Source organism: Tamandua tetradactyla, chromosome 1, assembly GCF_023851605.1.
Source record: "Tamandua tetradactyla isolate mTamTet1 chromosome 1, mTamTet1.pri, whole genome shotgun sequence".
NCBI classification, from domain to species: Eukaryota; Metazoa; Chordata; class Mammalia; order Pilosa; family Myrmecophagidae; genus Tamandua; species Tamandua tetradactyla.
This window is the reverse complement of record NC_135327.1, coordinates 140,310,129-140,330,257: the sequence shown is the minus strand read 5'-3', so window position 1 is coordinate 140,330,257 and position 20,129 is coordinate 140,310,129. Positions and strand designations below refer to the sequence as shown.

General features: G+C 37.4%; 1 long non-coding RNA gene across 2 annotated transcripts in view; it reads right to left on the bottom strand.

The window, feature by feature from the left end:
- Positions 1 to 20,129, bottom strand: part of LOC143678338 (uncharacterized) — a 75,833-nt gene that overhangs the window by 14,682 nt on the left and 41,022 nt on the right. For both annotated transcript variants that reach the window (XR_013173255.1, XR_013173204.1), the window contains exon 3: positions 10,473 to 10,579. This is a non-coding gene — a long non-coding RNA (uncharacterized LOC143678338). The remainder of the gene's footprint in view (positions 1 to 10,472; positions 10,580 to 20,129) is intronic.

The following is a 20,129-nucleotide window of genomic DNA, read 5'->3' as shown; positions in this document are numbered from 1 at the left end:
CTAGCACAATAAATTTTCTCTCCAGTATGAAACACAGAATAATAAATTAAATCTGAAATAATGTAAAAGTGATTGGTGCAAATATAGACATGACCACAATACCATTATTCACTTAAAAATCAACAATTCCTTAATATGATCAATCCAGACTAGCAAGTGTTCAAATTTCTGCAAGTCTCAAGATTTTTTTTATTAACAAAAAATTAACTAACAAAACATTTAGAAATTCATTCTACATATGCAATCAGTAATTCTTAATATCATCACATAGATGCATGATCATCGTTTCTTAGTACATTTGCATCGATTTAGAAAAAGAATAGCAAGACAACAGAAAAAATAAAATGATAATATAGAGAAAAAATAAAAATAAAAAATACAAAAAATATATATTAAAAAAACAAAAAAAAAAAAACTATAGCTCAGATGCAGCTTCATTCAGTGTTTAACATAATTACTTACAATTAGGTATTATTGGCTGTCCATTTTGAGTTTTTGTATTAGTCCTGTTGCAGTGTATCCCTTCAGCTCCAATTACCCATTATCTTACCTGTTTCTAACTCCTGATGGTCTCTGTTACCAATGACATATTCCAAGTTTATTCTCTAATGTCGGTTCACATCAGTGGGACCATACAGTATTGTCCTTTAGTTTTTGGCTAGTCTCACTCAGAACGCTTCTAGGTCCATCCATGTTATTACATGCTTCATAAGTTTATCTGTCTTAAAGCTGCATAATATTCCATCGTATGTATATACACAGTTTGTTTAGCCACTCGTCTGTTGATGGACATTTTGGCTGTTTCCTCTTTGCAATTGTAAATAATGCTGCTATAAACATTGGTGTGCAAATGTCCGTTTGTGTCTTTGCCCTTGAGTCTTGAGTAGATACCTAGCAATGGTATTGCTGGGTCGTATGGCAATTTATATTCAGCTTTTTGAGGAACCGCCAAACTGCCTTCCACAGTGGTTGCACCATTTGACATTCCACCAACAGTGGATAAGTGTGCCTCTTTCTCCACATCCTCTCCAGCACTTGTCATTTTCTGTTTTGTTGATAATGGCCATTCTGGTGGGTGTGAGGTGATATCTCGTTGTGGTTTTGATTTGCATTTCTCTAATGGCCAGGGACATTGAGCATTCTTCATGTGCCTTTGCCATTTGTATTTCCTCTTCTGAGAGGTGTCTGTTCAAGTCTTTTTCCCATTTTGTAATTGGGTTGGCTGTCTTTTTGTTGTTGAGTTGAACAATCTCTTATAAATTCTGGATACTAGACCTTTATCTGATATGTCATTTCCAAATATTGTCTCCCATTGTGTAGCTGTGTTTTACTTTCTTGATGAAGTTCTTTGATGCACAAAAGTGTTTAATTTTGAGGAGCTCCATTTATTTCTTTTTCAGTGCTCTTGCTTTAGGTTTAAGGTCCATAAACCCGCCTCCAATTGTAAGTTTCATAAGATATCTCTACATTTTCCTCTAACTTTATGGTCTTAGACCTAATGTTTAGATCTTTGATCCATTTTGAGTTAACTTTTGTATAGGGAGTGATATAGGGTCTTCTTTCATTCTTTTGCATATGGATATCCAGTTCTCTATGCACATTTATTGAAGAACTGTTCTGTCCAGATGAGTTGGCTTGACTGCCTTATCAAAGATCAAATGTCCATAGATGAGAGGGTCTATATCTGAGCACTCTATTTGATTCCATTGGTCGATATATCTATCTTTATGCCAATACCATGCTGTTTTGACCACTGTGGCTTCATAATATGCCTTAAAGTCTGGCAGCGTGAGACCTCCAGCTTCGTTTTATTTCCTCAAGATCCTTATAGCAATTCGGGGCACCCTGCCCTTCCAGATAAATCTGCTTATTGGTTTTTCTATTTCCGAAAAATAAGTTGTTAGGATTTTGATTGGCATTGCATTGAATGTGTAAATCAATTTAGGTAGGATTGACATCTTAACTATATTTAGTCTTCCAATCCATGAACACGGTATGCCCTTCCATCTATTTAGGTCTTCTGTGATTTATTTTAACAGTTTTTTGTAGTTTCCTTTGTATAGGTCTTTTGTCTCTTTAGTTAAATTTATTCCTAGGTATTTTATTCTTTTAGTTGCAATTGTAAATGGAATTCGTTTCTTGATTTCCCCTTCAGCTTGTTCATTGCTGGTGTATAGAAATGCTACTGATTTTTGAATGTTGATCTTGTAAGCTGCTACTCTGCTGTACTCATTTACTAGCTCTAGTAGTTTTGTTGTGGATTTTTCCGGGTTTTCGACGTATAGTATCATATCGTCTGCAAACAGTGATAGTTTTACTTCTTCCTTTCCAATTCTGATGCCTTGTATTTCTTTTTCTTGTCTAATTGCTCTGGCTAGAAACTCAACCCGATGTTCAATAATAATGGTGATAATGGACATCCTTGTCTTATTCCTGATCTTAGGGGGAAAGTTTTCAATTTTTCCCCATTGAGGATGATATTAGCTGTGGGTTTTTCATATATTCCCTCTATCATTTTAAGGAAGTTCCTTGTATTCTATCTTTTGAAGTGTTTTCAACAGGACAGGATGTTGAATCTTGTCAAATGTTCTCTGCATCAATTGAGATGATCATGTGATTTTTCTGCTTTGATTTGTTGATATGGTGTATTACATTAATTGATTTTCTTATGTTGAACCATCCTTGCATACCTGGGATGAATCCTACTTGGTCATGATGTATAATTCTTTTAATGTGTTGCTGGATTCGATTTGCTAGAATTTTGTTGAGGATTTTTGCATCTATATTCATTAGAGAGATTGGTCTGTAGTTTTCTTTTTTTGTAATATCTTTGCCTGCTTTTGGTATGAGGGTGATGTTGGCTTCATAGAATGAATTAGGTAGCTTTTCCTCTACTTCGATTTTTTTGAAGAGTTTGAGGAGAGTTGTACTAATTCTTTCTGGAATGTTTGATAGAATTCACATGGGAAGCCATCTGGTCCTGGACTTTTCTTTTTGGGAAGCTTTTGAATGACTGATTCAATTTCTTTACTTGTGATTGGTTTGTTGAGGTCATCTATGTCTTCTTGAGTCAAAGTTGGTGTTCATGCCTTTCTAGGAACTTGTCCATTTCATCTACATTGTTGTATTTATTAGCGTAAAGTTGTTCATAGCATCCTGTTATTACCTCCTTTATTTCTGTGAGGTCAGTGGTTATGTCTCCTCTTCCATTTCTGATCTTATTTATTTGCGTCCTCTCTCTTCTTCTTTTTGTCAATCTTGCTAAGGGCCCATCAATCTTGTTGATTTTCTATAGAACCAACTTTGGTCTTATGATTTTCTCTATTGTTTTCATGTTCTCAATTTCATTTATTTCTGTTCTAATCTTTGTTATTACTTTCCTTTTGCTTGCTTTGGGGTTAGTTTGCTGTTCTTTCTCCAGTTCTTCCAAGTGGACAGTTAATTCCTGAATTTTTGCCCTTTCTTCTTTTTTGATATAGGAATTTAGGGCAATAAATTTCCCTGTTAGCACTGCCTTTGCTGCGTCCCATAGGTTTTGATATGTTGTGTTTTCATTTTCATCTGCCTCAAGATATTTACTAATTTCTCTTGTATTTTCTTCCTTGACGCACTGGTTGTTTAAGAGTTTGTTGTTGAGCCTCCACGTATTTGTGAATTTTCTGGCACTCTGCCTATTATTGATTTCCAACTTCATTCCTTTATGATCCGAGAAAGTGTTGTGTATGATTTCAATCTTTCAAATTTGTTGAGACTTGCTTTGTGACACAGCATATGGTCTATCTTTGAGAATGATCCATGAGCACTTGAGAAAAAGGTGTATCCTGCTGTTGTGGGTTGTAATGTCATATAAATGTCTGTTAAGTCTAGCTCATTTATTGTAATATTCAAATTCTCTATTTCTTTATTGATCCTCTGTCTAGATGTTCTGTCATTGATGAGAGTGGGAATTGAAGTCTCCAACTATTATCAAGATGTGTCTATTTCCCTTTTCAGTGTTTGTAGTGTATCCTCATGTATTTTGGGGCATTCTGATTCGGTGCATAAATATTTATGATTGTTATGTCTTCTTGTTTAATTGTTCCTTTTATTAATAGATAGTATCCTTCTTTGTCTTTTTAACTGTTTTACATTTGAAGTCTAATTTGTTTGATTAGTACAGCTTCTCCTGCTCTTTTCTGGTTGTTATTTGCATGAAATATCTTTTCCCAACCTTTCACTTTCAACCTATGTTTATCTTTGGGTCTAAGATGTGTTTCCTGTAGACAGTATATAGAAGGATCCTGTTTTTTAATCCATTCTGCCAGTCTATGTCTTTTGATTGGGAATTCAGTCCATTAACATTTAGTGTTATTACTGTTTGGGTAATACTTTCCTCTACCATTTTGCCTTTTGTATTATATATATCGTATCTGATTTTCCTTATTTCTACACTCTTCTCCACACCTCTCTCTTCTGTCTTTTCATATCTGACTCTAGTGCTCCCTTTAGTATTTCTTGCAGAGCTGGTCTCTTGGTCACAAATTCTCTCAGTGACTTTTTGTCTGAAAATGTTTTAATTTCTCCCTCATTTTTGAAGGACAATTTTGCTGGATATAGTTTTCTTGGTTGGCAGTTTTTCTCTTTTAGTAATTTAAATAGATCATCCCACTGTCTTCTTGCTTCCATGGTTTCTGCTGAGAAATCTACACATAGTCGTATTGGATTTCCCTTGTATGTGATGGATTGTTTTTCTCTTGCTGCTTTCAAGATCCTCTCTTTCTCTTTGACCTCTGACATTCTAACTAGTAAGTGTCTTGGAGAACACCTATTTGGGTCTATTCTCTTTGGGGTGCGCTGCACTTCTTGGATCTGTAATTTTAGGTCTTTCATAAGAGCTAGGAAATTTTCAGTGATAATTTCTTCCATTAGTTTTTCTCCTCCTTTTCCCTTTCTTCTCCTTCTGGGACACCCACAACACGTATATTTGTGCGCTTCACATTATCATTCAATTCCCTGAGCCCCTGCTCAAACTTTTCCATTCTTTTCCCTATAGTTTCTGTTTCTTTTTGGATTTCAGATGTTCCATCCTCCAGTTCACTAATTCTAGCCTCTGTCTCTTTAAATCTACCATTGTAGGTTTCCATTGTTTTTTTCATCTCTTCTACTGTGTCTTTCAATCCCATAAGTTCTGTGATTTGTTTTTTCAGACTTTCCATTTCTTCTTTCTGTTCATCCCATGCCTTCTTCATGTGGTCCCTCAATTTATTGATTTCGTTTTTGAAGAGGTTTTCCATTTCTGTTCGTATATTCAGAATTAGTTGTCTCAGCTCCTTAATCTCATTTGAGCTATTGGTTTGTTCCTTTGACTGGGCCATATCTTCAATTTTCCTGGTATGATTTGTTATTTTTTGCTGGCGTCTGGGCATTTAATCAGATTTCCCTGATAGTGGGGCCCAGCAGGTTGAAAGACTTTCCTGTGAAGTCTCTGGGCTCTGTTTTTCTTATCCTGCCCAGTATGTGGTGCTTGTCTGTCTGTGGGTCCCACCAGCAAAAGATGCCGTGGCTCCTTTAACTTTGGAAGACTCTTGCTGCTGGGTGTGTGGTGGAGACAGAGGAAAGGTTGTAGGTTGGTTTTAATGGCTTCAAATTGTGAAGTCCTGGGATCTGAACTCCTTGAGAGAGGGATTCCACCTGAGTTGCGTTTCACCCCTCCCGCGGGGAAGGTTCAGGTGGTAGAGAGCCCTGAAAGCAGCCTGTTTCTGCGATCGGGGCAGTTGTAACCTGTGTAATCCCAGCGCTGAGCCCAGAGGCAATGAAGCCTCCATAGAAACAGCCACAGAAGGCTTTGTTTCACCCCCTTTCCTGTTTTTCAGTTAGCCCAATCGGCGACTTCCGCCTTGATCAGTTTCGCCTGAGCTGAGGGCCTATTTTTAGTAGTCAGAAGATGTTCATTAATGCCAGTATTCATTTTAGGTTTGGCTCAGTCTCTACTGCTGTTGGAGACTCTTTCCTTTCCCTCCGGGAAGTCGCCTGTGGGGAAGGGTCGCCAGCCGCCGCGGCTTGGGGAACCGCTGTTCCGAGGCTCCCAGCTGGTCTGGGAAGCCGCGTGTGTGGAAGGGGCTGCGGTCGCCGGCCACCGCGGCTTGGGGAACCGCCGTTCCGAGGCTCCCAGCCGGCCCAGGAAGCCATGCGTGGGGGAGGGGCGCCGGCCACCGTGGCTTGGGGAACTGCCGATCCAAAGCTCCCAGCTGGACTGGGAAGCCGTGTGTGGGAGGGCTGCCACGGCTTGGGGAACCGCCAATCCGAGGTTCCCAGCTGGCCTGGGAAGCTGTGTGTGTGGAAGGGGCTCTGGTCACCGGCCACCGTGGCTTGGGGAACCACCGCTCCGAGGCTCCCAGCTGGCCCGGGAAGCCGCATGTGGGGGAGGGGCACCGGCCGCTGCGGCTTGGGGAACCGCCGATCCAAAGCTCCCAGCCGGCCCAGGAAGGAGGGAGGGAGGGGCTCTGGCCGCCAGCCGCCACAGCCCGGGGAAGGGCGCGCCTCTCGGGAACCTCACTGCAGCGGAGTCTCTTAGCTGGTCCAGCTGTTCCAGAATGGGTATACTGTGTGTCTGGTCTCCGTCGTGGCTCCGGGAGCTGTTCTGTACTGTTTCTAGTTCTTTAGTAGTTGTTTTGGAGGAGGAACTAAGACCTGCGCGCCTTACTAAGCCGCCATCTTCTCCGGAAGTCAAGTCTCAAGATTTTAATAACTGGTCTGTTTGAATCAAGATCCTTACAAGGTTCACACATTGTATTTACTTGATATGTCTGAAATATCAATATATTGATAGGTTTCCACTCCCCCCTTTCATTTCCTTACCATTTGCCCTGTAGTTTACCATGCTCTGGATTTTGCTGACTGCATCCCTGTGGTGGTGGTAACATGTGCTTCTATCCCTCTGTTTTTTATAAACTTGGTCGTTAGATCTAGAGGCTTTCTTAGATTCAGCCTTGATGTTTTTGACAAGAATGTTTTATAGGGCATGCTATATATTTCCTATTGTACCCATCAGGAGGTTCATAATTTCTGGTAGTTTCGGTGATGATGCTGATCAGTGTGTTAAGGTATTGCCAGCCTGACCCATTCATTAAAAAGATCTCAACAGCAACCTTTCATCTAATGCCATCCTACTCTCAATATGCCTTTATGGCATAGTGGCTGAAAGGCTAAAATGTATGTCTCCGACTCCCTTGCAACTAGGGCTGAGGATATAACCTGATTTTACATTCCAACAAGCAAAGGCACTTGTGTATAGTGAAGAATTCAGAACTTAGTGGAGGCTGGGAGACATCCCTTTTAATAAGTGTAATCATAGCAAACATGGTATGGCTCTGGAGTCTGGCTGCAGAGGTGGCTTCCTGATCATGGCATGAGCAGCAGCCTTTGACAGCCCAGTTCTATGGCATATAATGATTTGTGTCACTCTTGAAGCTCAGCCTACAGGCTGTTTAATCAACTTTGACAACCATTTTTAATAAACAATTTGTTAAATCCATTTCTGCTTAAATTAGTTAAGAGTAGTTTTACTAGTAGAGTAAGTTTTAGTATGTATAACTAAACTCTGATCAATACATCTCCTCTAAGAAAAACTGTTAAACAATTGTCAAACATCGCCCAATTAAATAAACCAAAAAGTGAATTTAATTTACTAAAAATTTCCTCAGTTCATAAAATAGTCAATGAAAATAGCTTTTTTAAAAAAAATAAATTGTATAGCTATTCCATTGCTGAAACTTTCTACAAAGAAACAAAAATACTTTTTTAAACATTTAAAAATTAATCCACGTTAGAAAAACAAATCATAACATTAATAAAAACAATTTTATGGAAATGTAATTTAAAAGTTGCATTAACGAATTTTAATTCAATGTGAATTTTCAGAGTTTAGCAAAAAAAATTTATTCAATATTTTATTATATGAATGTTTAAACACAGAAAAGTTGAAAGAAATGTATAGTTACCCATATACGGATCACCTAGATTCTACAAATAACACTGTTATATTTAACCAAATAAATATATCTACCTGTGCATTTCTCTATTCATCTATCAGTCCTTATTTTTTTATGCATTTCAAAGTAAGTTGCTGACACTTCACACCTGAACACTTCAGTATAGCAAAAGGATTTTTTTTTTGGTAGTTTCTATTGCATATAAAATGCAATAGAAAGTACATTAGTCTATAGTCCTAAAATATAACATAAATACAGGAATGGAGGTACAGTGACTGTAACAGGTATCCATTAGAGTGAGAGAGCCAATATGAAATCCAGCAAAAAGATTTTAACAACTTTTATTTTTACCCTAACTCCCTTTCCCCTTTTAAGAGCTACTTTCATGACAAAAGAGAAAAATACATCACTGACCCCACTTCCTCCTCAAATGATCTGTGCTATTGAAAATAGCAATTCTTTGAATCAGAATTTCAGAAAACTTATGTCAGGATGTTATATTTGGGGAAATGAGTTGATAACATGAATTAAATATTTCTTAATTTGTTGATGGTTACTATCTATGAGGGCAGGGGCTTAGTTTGTTTTATTATCCCCAGTGTGTAGAACACTGACCACCACACAGTAGGTTCTCAATAAATATTTACTGAATCAGTGAATAAATTCAAGTGCTTGATTCCAAATATCATCTTCATATAGTTGCTGTCATTTTAAGAACTAGTCTGCTTTTGAACATAGTAGAACCCAGAAGAGCTATGTAATATATTGCTAAGTTTCAAAAAGGAAATACACATTTAATATCAAAATTTTAATTTCAAACATAAGAAGAAATTTTGAGGATTCCACTGGGAAATTGTCTTTTAAAAAAAAAATCCTTAACTCAAAAATAAAAGCAGTTTGATTATCCTAGAGCTAGGCTGCACTATACAGAAATGGCCATTTTTCCATATTTGTAGCAGGGAATTTGGTTTCAGCCAAAATTATATCCCCCCCTGGGGTTCAGCTAACTTTGATGGGGCAGGTAACTGCAGAAGCCCAAGGCAGGACAGTCTTACGGTCTCTAAGTAAAGCTTCTCAGAATTGTTTGGGTGCTTTTCAAATATGCCTGGGGTGGGGGGGGGAAGAAAAGAGCCAGTGGAGTTTGAATCACTACTGTTACTGTCATGCCCCTTTTGTATCTTCAGACTGGTAATACTTGAGGAAACTGAAGTATATTGCCATTTTTCAGTTAATTTTTTGAGTTGACAATTTTCTTTGATGCTGCTCCCACCTACGAGGGTACTTTCTGTATTCAGCATAAGTTCATCAAGCTAGCAGGCATCTCAACAGCCACTCTGAGATTTTTTTTAGGAAATATTTTTGTCTCAACTGGAAAATGAGCAACAAATTATTTTTGGATGGTCCTTGCATAAAGAACAAGATAAACAATGATTTCAAATCTATTAGTTTTCCAACTGGAGTTCATAATGGTAGCCTACCTAGATGGGAAAACAGAGATTTTAAAAACCATAAAATCACCCTTTATTGTAAACTCAAAATAGGTATTTGGAAAAATTTTGTGACATGGAAATATGCAAGCAAATAAAGTATATACTACTCATTCAGTTTTATGCAACAAGCTATAAGAAGTTAGATGTACAAACTAATCTCCTGACAGCTAATGCTGCCCCACAAGACCTTCAAAAGGCTGGGTGATGACTATTGTGAAGATATACTCAGAGAAAATACACTCTCCCCAATGAGTCATCAGAGGCCCATGCCATTTGCTGGAATATGGTAGACCGAATCCAAATATTGAATGCTGCTGGAAGGTGAATGGCTTAGGCCAAATACCCATCCATATGTTCTTTTTCAGACTGGTCCTTCCCTATGGCTCGGTTTCTACCAGTCACTGGTAAATTCAGAAAAAATAGGAACCATACAGTGAGTGACATTTTCATAAAGCTAAAAAACCCAATTTAAGTATACTTCCTTTTTTTCTGTCTTTATGATTTTCCTTCTTTATTGGTATTAAAATGAATGGTAATTATAAGTGGCACAGAGAATGAAGTTCAAGAGGAAAGTAACTTGACCAGTACGTATGTAATTTGGGAATAAGTAATTGCTATTCAATCTGTAATTGACTAATTTATGATTATGAAAAAAATCTCTTGGTTTTCTAATTCCACTCCAAATAATTTATTTTTTTAATAAATAGAAACAAAGGTCATTTGGGAACAAAATCCACCTCCCCCCATATAAATTCACAATTTATCCTGAAATCATTTTAAAGAAAGTATTTTAACCTAAATAATGATGCCAGTGGCTATGATTTGTTTTTTACCTTTACTGATAAATCACACAATCAAAACTCACCCACATAAAGGACTTGTTTACATCACTCAAATATTACCCAATTACATTTCTATAAATGTAATTTACCTTTATTTAAAAGGAATAGCAATGTTGATCCATCTAGTTGCTGCAATAAATATTAAATGTTTTATTTTTCCCAAGACCCACCTATATGATTTTGTATAGTCCTTTGTTCAGTGCTGCTGCTGCACTGGATTCGGGCTGACCCATACTCCTCTGGAAGCTGGCTGTGATTAGGTGGGTATTCTGCAGACCTGGAACAAGCAAAGACAGCTGATTTCAAAGCGAATCTAACTTGCCCCTATTGATGCTGAAAAAGTGACATATTCCTTTGAGATGAGGCAATATGACTGAGGTGAGGAGCTTATAAAGACAAGACCAATGGAAATTAAAAGGACTCTATTTTCTCAATTTCTCTATTTTTACTTGTATATAATACCCAATAATTTCTTTAATTATCTCATGAGTGGGTGCCATAAAGGGATAATAGTGTGATTGGCAGAAGGATGCCAACAGACACTATTAAAGGACATAAATGTTTCTTTCATGGCAAAGGATATGGGAACTTTCATCCAGACAGCTCCACAATAAAGGGGTACACTTCTAGCTGAAATGCAAGACTTCCTGGCTCTCTGGTATTCTACCAATGCAAATGGCTGAGTAGGGAGAAGATCCCATCTGGTCCCTTGAAAAGTTCATATCCTTTTATTTTTAAAAGTCTTCATACCCTCTTGACCCCTATGGTCTCTCCAAAGGTTCTGGCTAGATAGATGCCTGCTTAGTATTTTCCTGTAATTAACTGGATGAATAGAAATTTGCACCCTAAGTTTACCATCCTCCAGTAGGACTAGGGTCCAGAGCTATAAGAGGTCTATTCTTGTACCTCTGAGTTAAGTTTTTCGCACTGCACATTTATTTTGTAGATCTCTGGGACTGGAATTACATGAGAGAATGGATAGAAGAGAAAAAATTTTGAAAATGTTGTAGATCTTTGTGACTGGAAAAACAGGATAAATATTACTATTAATGTCAAAATTTGACTGCTGATGTTATACAATTGGCATGACAAAGTAATCTGTTGGAAATTGAACTGTAAAAAGATCCATTGTAGCTTTCTAGGAAACACTTTGTAATTTTAAAGGATTTGCTGAACTGAGTAATGATAAGGGGGTTCAGAAGAAGGTCTCAGGTTAAGGAAGGGAATGGGCAGCAAGACTGAGTGCATTACTGACAGTGGAGTTAGAGGTGGAATGATATCATTTAGGAAAAGAAGAGGGAAGAGAAAAATGCCCAGGAATGTGTAGGAGCAAAGATCCTGAGAGCCACTCCTATGAAAGGCAGAGAGAAAACATGAAGGGGGTACAATGGGTCTTTTAAGTGAATTGTTTTTAGCACTGCCCTAAAAATTTAAATGATCACTTAGGCCCCTTATGTTGAAGCTCTTAAGAATCTTAATGATAAAATACCATTATGGTATTGGAAAATAGAAGTGTTTTCATCTAACATTTATCCCCAAACTAAGTTTCTATTTCAAACCAGCAAATAAACTCAATGAGCACTTTTATATATTAATATTTTGGATCAAGGTAATTAGTTTTGAGAATATAAGGATAAGCAGGCCAAATAAATGAAAAGAGTTCATTACTTTAGCTGTTGGTCATTAGCCAATGTTTAATTTTTAATTATGAGTTGAGTTTCTGTCATGTGCAACTGGAAAAAAATCTAACACAGTTGGAATATTGTCAGTGATAGAACAGAGGATGAAGCATATTTAAATGTGGAGACCTCCTGAGTTACTGTATAAACACAACAATTGAGCGTAATGACAACAGCCTGACTTATGACAATTACAATTTAAATTTGTAGAGCTATGTAAATTTGTAGAGTTATGTATACTTATATTAAGTGTAAGCTCTGTTCACTCTAGTAGTCATCCATTGACGGGTACATCTGGAGCACTAATGGTGCCAATCCGATGAGGATATATTTATATGGAGGACTACGTGGTCTTTTGGGAATTGAAGCTGATGCATTTGGTTTAAGGCAATGCCAAGAACTATGAACAGTCTGAGAGTTTATACTACTTGTAAGCTAAAAAGTAAGCCTGTCATCTGGGTGCAGATAGAAGACATGAGACTGGGTTAGAGATGAGAGTTTATTACTCATAGCAATAGCACTAGTCAGAGTAACAGTTTTCTTTGGTTTTGTATTGTTTGCAACTGTTCTCAGAGTTCCAGCTTCTACAGAGTGATGCAAAGAAGGCAGATGACAGATTGCATTATAAGAGAGGAACCTTCAGCTTAGGGATCCTGAGTCTTTTATAATGGATAATAAGCTTGCCTGCCATTGCCTGGGGAGACACTATTTCTATCTTCTAAGGCTGTTTGCTATACAAACATTCTTTAAAAGGCAGACCAGGAAAAGGGTTTTCAATGCTTCACTCACCAGAAGTATGGAAATGAAATACAAAATCCATGGAGAATTACCTCCAAATGGGCAACTGGGTCAGCCAGTGTCTGAGAGAAGTAGCAATTCTAAGTGTGTATCAAAGTAATCTTTCACCCATCCTAGCTCCTGGAAATTCATGCCAGAGTTCTAGTGTGAAGGATTGTGATAAAGGAGGAAAAGCTAAAAGAACTATTTTCACTAAAGTCTTGTTGAATCATTGAGAGCATAAGGAATCAACAGCACTGTTACCAGTTACCGTAACAGTAGTTCAACATAGCTGATGAGTTTGGCTTTGGGAGCAAGAGGAAACATTACCACATCTATACAAACATTACTACAGTCATTTGAACAGAATAGGAGAATGGAATATGCCACTAGGTAAGCAAGATGATGTGTTCCAGGATGTTTCTGGTATTTCAACATAAGGTTGGATTTTAAGTCTCCAAGAAATGACTTTAAGTCTCCAAAAATTTAGATATATACAGTTCCTTCAACCTCAATAATTTCTGCTATCCCCAAAGAACAAATCTAATTCCTGAAGCCCTAGGAGTATTAAAGAGTAGCATATCTTAACATTTATTTCACATTATCAAGATGATTGATAACTTACCTATAACAGTTATGTGGATGTTCTCAGGTTTTGACAAAAAAAAAGTCCAAACAATTTTGTATGTAAATGAAGCAAACAACTTGAGAAATATTCCAAGTATACATCTAACAATGTTACAAATGCAAGAATGAAACCAATTATGTAAAGATCTCCAAAACACAGCTTACCTAATTTTTAAAATGTCACAATTGCTCCCCCAACTTCTACTTCACCAATAACATTAACATGTACATATTTTTGAAGAAGACATAAACAAGCCGTATTTTTTTAACTTTTGTTATTAATTAAAAAAATTAACAAACAAAACATTTAAATATCATTCCATTCTACATATACAATCAGTAATTCTTAATATCATCACATAGTTGCATATTCATCATTTCTCAGTACATTTGCATCGATTTAGAAAAAGAAATAAAAAGACAACAGAAAAAGAAATAAAATGATAAGAGGAAAAAAAAACTATACGTACCATACCCCTTACCCCTCGCTTTCATTTACCACTATTTCAAACTGAATTTATTTTAACATTTGTTCCCCCTATTATTTATTTTTACTCCATATGTTCTACTCTTCTGTTGATACAGTAGCTAAAAGGAGCATCAGACATAAGGTTTTCACATTCACAGAGTCTCACTGTGAAAGCTATATCATTGTTCAATCATCATCAAGAAACATGGCTACTGGAATACAGCACTACATTTTCAGGCAATTCCCTCCAGCCTCTCCACTACATCTTGAACAAGGTGATATCTACTTAATGCGTAAGAATAACCTCCAGGATAACCTGGCGACTCTGTTTGGAATCTCTCAGCCATTGACACTTTGTCTCATTTTACTCTTCCCCCTTTTGGTCGAGAAGCTTCTCTCAATCCCTTGATGTTAATTCTCAGCTCATTCTAGGGTTTTTCTCAGTCCTTTGATGCTGAGTCTCAGATCATTTCAGGATCTTTGTCCCATGTTGCCAGGAAGGTCCACACCCCTGGGAGTCATGTCCCATGCAGAGAGGGGTAGGGTGGTGTGACTGCTCATCATATTGGCTGGAGAGAGAGGCCACATCTGAGCAACAAAAGAGGCTCTCGTGGGGTGACTCTTAGACCTAAATTTTTTTTTTTTATTAATTAACGGAAAAAAAAGAAATTAACCCAACATTTAGAAATCATACCATTCTACATATGCAATCAGTAATTCTTAACATCATCACATAGATGCATGATCATCATTTCTTAGTACATTTGCATCGGTTTAGAGGAACTAGCAACACAACAGAAAAAGATATAGAATGTTAATATAGAGAAAAGAAATAAAAGTAATAATAATAGTAAAAAAAAAACAAACAAAACAAAACAAAAAAAACCTATAGCTCAGATGCAGCTTCATTCAGTGTTTTAACATGATTACTTTACACTTAGGTATTATTGTGCTGTCCATTTTTGAGTATTTGTATCTAGTCCTGTTGCACAGTCTGTATCCCTTCAGCTCCAATTACCCATTATCTTACCCTGTTTCTAACCCCTGCTGGACTCTGTTACCAATGACATATTCCAATTTTATTCTCGAATGTCGGTTCACATCAGTGGGACCATACAGTATTTGTCCTTTAGTTTTTGGCTGGACTCACTCAGCATAATGTTCTCTAGGTCCATCCATGTTATTACATGCTTCATAAGTTTATCTTGTCTTAAAGCTGCATAATATTCCATCGTTTATGTATATACCACAGTTTGTTTAGCCATTCTTCTGTTGATGGACATTTTGGCTGTTTCCATCTCTTTGCAATTGTAAATAACACTGCTATAAACATTGGTGTGCAAATGTCCGTTTGTGTCTTTGCCCTTAAGTCCTTTGAGTAGATACCTAGCAATGGTATGGCTGGGTCGTATGGCAATTCTATATTCAGCTTTTTGAGGAATTGCCAAACTGCCTTCCACAGTGGTTGCACCATTTGACATTCCCACCAACAGTGGATAAGTGTACCTCTTTCTCCGCTTCCTCTCCAGCACTTGTCATTTTCTGTTTTGTTGATAATGGCCATTCTGGTGGGTGTGAGATGATATCTCATTGTGGTTTTGATTTGCATTTCTCTAATGGCCAGGGACATTGAGCATCTCTTCATGTGCCTCTGACCATCCGTATTTCCTCTTCTGGTAGGTGTCTGTTCAAGTCTTTTTCCCATTTTGTAATTGGGTTGGCTGTCTTTTTGTTGTTGAGTTGAACAATCTCTTTATAAATTCTGGATACTAGACCTTTATCTGATATGTCATTTCCAAATATTGTCTCCCATTGTGTAGGCTGTCTTTCTACTTTCTTGATGAAGTTCTTTGATGCACAAAAGTGTTTAATTTTGAGGAGCTCCCATTTATTTATTTCCTTCTTCAGTGCTCTTGCTTTAGGTTTAAGGTCCATAAAACCGCCTCCAATTGTAAGTTTCGTAAGATAGCTCCCTACATTCTCCTCTAACTGTTTTATGGTCTTAGACCTAATGTTTAGATCTTTGATCCATTTTGAATTAACTTTTGTATAGGGTGTGAGATATGGGTCTTCTTTCATTCTTTTGCAGATGGATATCCAGTTCTCTAGGCACCATTTATTGAAGAGACTGTTCTGTCCCAGGTGAGTTGGCTTGACTGCCTTATCAAAGATCAAATGTCCGTAGATGAGAGGGTCTATATCTGAGCACTCTATTCGATTCCGTTGGTCGATATATCTATCTTTATTACAATACCATGCTGTTTTGACCACTGTGGCTTCATAATATGCCTTAAAGTCAGGCAGCATGAGACCTCCAGCTTCGTTTTTTTTCCTCAAGATGTTTTTTGCAATTTGGGGCACCCTGCCCTTCCAGATAAATTTGCTTATTGGGTTTTCTATTTCTGAAAAATAAGTTGTTGGGATTTTGATTGGTATTGCATTGAATCTGTAGATCAATTTAGGTAGGATTGACATCTTAATTATATCTAGTTTTCCAATCCATGAAAAGGGCACGGTATGCCCTTCCATCTATTTAGGTCTTCTGTGATTTCTTTTAGCAGTTTTTTGTAGTTTCCTTTGTATAGGTTTTTTGTCTCTTTGGTTAAATTTATTCCTAGGTATTTTATTCTTTTAGTTGCAATTGTAAATGGGATTCGTTTCTTGATTTCCCCCTCAGCTTGTTCATTACTAGTGTATAGAAATGCTACAGATTTTTGAATGTTGATCTTGTAACCTGCTACTTTGCTGTACTCACTTATTAGCTCTAGTAGTTTTGTTGTGGATTTTTCCGGGGTTCGACATATAGTATCGTTATCGTCTGCAAACAGTAATAGTTTTACTTCTTCCTTTCCAATTTGATGCCTTGTATTTCTTTTTCTTGTCTAATTGCTCTGGCTAGAACCTCCAACACAATGTTGAATAATAGTGGTGATAGTGGACATCCTTGTCTTGTTCCTGATCTTAGGGGGAAAGTCTTCAATTTTTCCCCATTGAGGATGATATTAGCTGTGCGTTTTTCATATATTCCCTCTATCATTTTAAGGAAGTTCCCTTGTATTCCTATCTTTTGAAGTGTTTTCAACAGGAAAGGATGTTGAATCTTGTCAAATGCCTTCTCTGCATCAATTGAGATGATCATGTGATTTTTCTGCTTTGATTTGTTGATATGGTGTATTACATTAATTGATTTTCTTATGTTGAACCATCCTTGCATACCTGGGATGAATCCTACTTGGTCATGATGTATAATTCTTTTAATGTGTTGTTGGATTCGATTTGCTAGAATTTTATTGAGGATTTTTGCATCTATATTCATTAGAGAGATTGGTCTGTAGTTTTCTTTTTTTGTAATATCTTTGCCTGGTTTTGGTATGAGGGTGATGTTGGCTTCATAGAATGAATTAGGTAGCTTTTCCTCTACTTCGATTTTTTTGAAGAGTTTGAGGAGAGTTGGTACTAATTCTTTCTGGAATGTTCGACAGAATTCACATGGGAAGCCATCTGGTCTGGACTTTTCTGTTCGGGAAGCTTTGAATGACTAATTCAATTTCTTTACTTGTGATTGGTTTGTTGAGGTCATCTATGTCTTCTTGAGTCAAAGTTGGTTGTTCATGTCTTTCCAGGACCCGTCCATTTCATCTAAATTGTTGTATTTATTAGCGTAAAGTTGTTCATAGTATCCTGTTATTACCTCCTTTATTTCTGTGAGGTCAGTAGTTATGTCTCCTCTTCCATTTCTGATCTTATTTATTTGCATCCTCTCTCTTCTTCTTTTTGTCAATCTTGCTAAGGGCCCTCAATCTTGTTGATTTTCTCATAGAACCAACTTCTGGTCTTATTGATTTTCTCTACTGTTTTCATGTTTTCAGTTTCATTTATTTCTGCTCTAATCTTTGTTATTTCTTTCCTTTTGCTTGCTTTGGGATTATTTGTTGTTCTGTCTCCAGTTCTTCCAAGTGAACAGTTCATTCCTGCATTTTTGCCTTTTCTTCTTTTCTGATATAGGCATTTAGGGCAATAAATTTCCCTCTTAGCACTGCCTTTGCTGCGTCCCATAAGTTTTGATATGTTGTGTTTTCATTTTCATTCGCCTCGAGGTATTTACTAATTTCTCTTGCAATTTCTTCTTTGACCCACTTGTTGTTTAACAGTGTGTTGTTGAGCCTCCACGTATTTGTGAATTTTCTGGCACTCCGCCTATTATTGATTTCCAACTTCATTCCTTTATGATCCGAGAAAGTGTTGTGTATGATTTCAATGTTTTTAAATTTGTTAAGACTTGCTTTGTGACCCAGCATATGGTCTATCTTTGAGAATGATCCATGAGCACTTGAGAAAAATGTGTATCCTGCTGTTGTGGGATGTAATGTCCTGTAAATGTCTGTTAAGTCTAGCTCATTTATAGTAATATTCAGATTCTCTATTTCTTTATTGATCCTCTGTCTAGATGTTCTGTCCATTGATGAGAGTGGCGAATTGAAGTCTCCAACTATTATGGTATATGTGTCTATTTCCCTTTTCAGTGTTTGCAGTGTATTCCTCACATATTTTGGGGCATTCTGGTTCGGTGCGTAAATATTTATGATTGTTATGTCTTCTTGTTTAATTGTTCCCTTTATTAGGATATAGTGTCCTTCTTTGTCTCTTTTAACTATTTTACATTTGAAGTCTAATTTGTTGGATATTAGTATAGCCACTCCTGCTCTTTTCTGGTTGTTATTTGCATGAAATATCTTTTCCCAACCTTTCACTTTCAACCTATGTTTATCTTTGGGTCTAAGATGTGTTTCCTGTAGACAGCATATAGAAGGATCCTGTTTTTTAATCCATTCTGCCAGTCTATGTCTTTTGATTGGGGAATTCAGCCCATTAACATTTAGTGTTATTACTGTTTGGATAATATTTCCTCTAATATTTTGCCTTTTGTATTATATATATCATATCTGACTTTCCTTCTTTCTACACTCTTCTCCACACCTCTCTCTTCTGTCTTTTCGTATCTGACTCTAGTGCTCCGTTTAGTATTTCTTGCAGAGCTGGTCTCTTGGTCACAAATTCTCTCAATGACTTTTTGTCTGAGAATGTTTTAATTTCTCCCTCATTTTTGAAGGATAATTTTGCTGGATATAGGAGTCTTGGTTGGCAGTTCTTCTCTTTTAGTAATTTAAATATATCATCCCACTGTCTTCTAGCCTCCATGTTTCTGCTGAGAAATCTACACATAGTCTTATTGGGTTTCCCTTGTATGTGATGGATTGTTTTTCTCTTGCTGCTTTCAAGATCCTCTCTTTCTCTTTGACCTCTGACATTCTAACTAGTAAGTGTCTTGGAGAACGCCTATTTGGGTCTAATCTCTTTGGGGTGTGCTGCACTTCTTGGATCTGTAATTTTAGGTCTTTCATAAGAGTTGGGAAATTTTCAGTGATAATTTCTTCCATTAGTTTTTCTCCTCCTTTTCCCTTCTCTTCTCCTTCTGGGACACCCACAACACGTATATTTGCGCAGTTCATATTGTCCTTGAGTTCCCTGATACCCTGTTCAAATTTTTCCATTCTTTTCCCGATAGTTTTTGTTTCTTTTTGGAATTCAGATGTTCCATCCTCCAAATCACTAATTCTATCTTCTGTCTCTTTAAATCTATCATTGTAGGTATCCATTGTTTTTTCCATCTTTTCTACTTTATCCTTCACTTCCATAAGCTCTGTGATTTGTTTTTTCAGTTTTTCTATTTCCTCTTCTTGTTCAGCCCATGTCTTCTTCATGTCCTCCCTCAATTTATCGATTTTGTTTTTGAAGAGGTTTTCCATTTCTGTTCGTATATTCAGCATTAGTTGTTTCAGCTCCTGTATCTCATTTGAACTATTGGTTTGTTCCTTTGACTGGGCTATATTTTCAATTTTCTGAGCGTGATCCGTTATCTTCTGCTGGCGTCTGGGCATTTAGTCAGATTTCCCTGGGTGTTGGACCCAACAGGTTGAAAGATTTTTCTGTGAAATCTCTGGGTTCTATTTTTCTTATCCTGCCCAGTAGGTGGCGCTCGTGGCACACGTCTGTGTGTGGTTTACACCAGTAAAAGGTGCTGTGGGTCCTTTAACTTTGGAAAACTCTCATCGTAGGGGAGGTTCGCCAGCCGAAGCCGCTTGGAAGAATGCCAGCCGGCCCGGGGGTCCGAATGCGGGGAGGGTTGCCGGCCGCCGCAGCCCGGGATAGTGCCCGACCGAATTTCCTAGTCGGCCTGGGGCACCAAGCGTGGCGGGAGGTCGCCAGCCACTGCA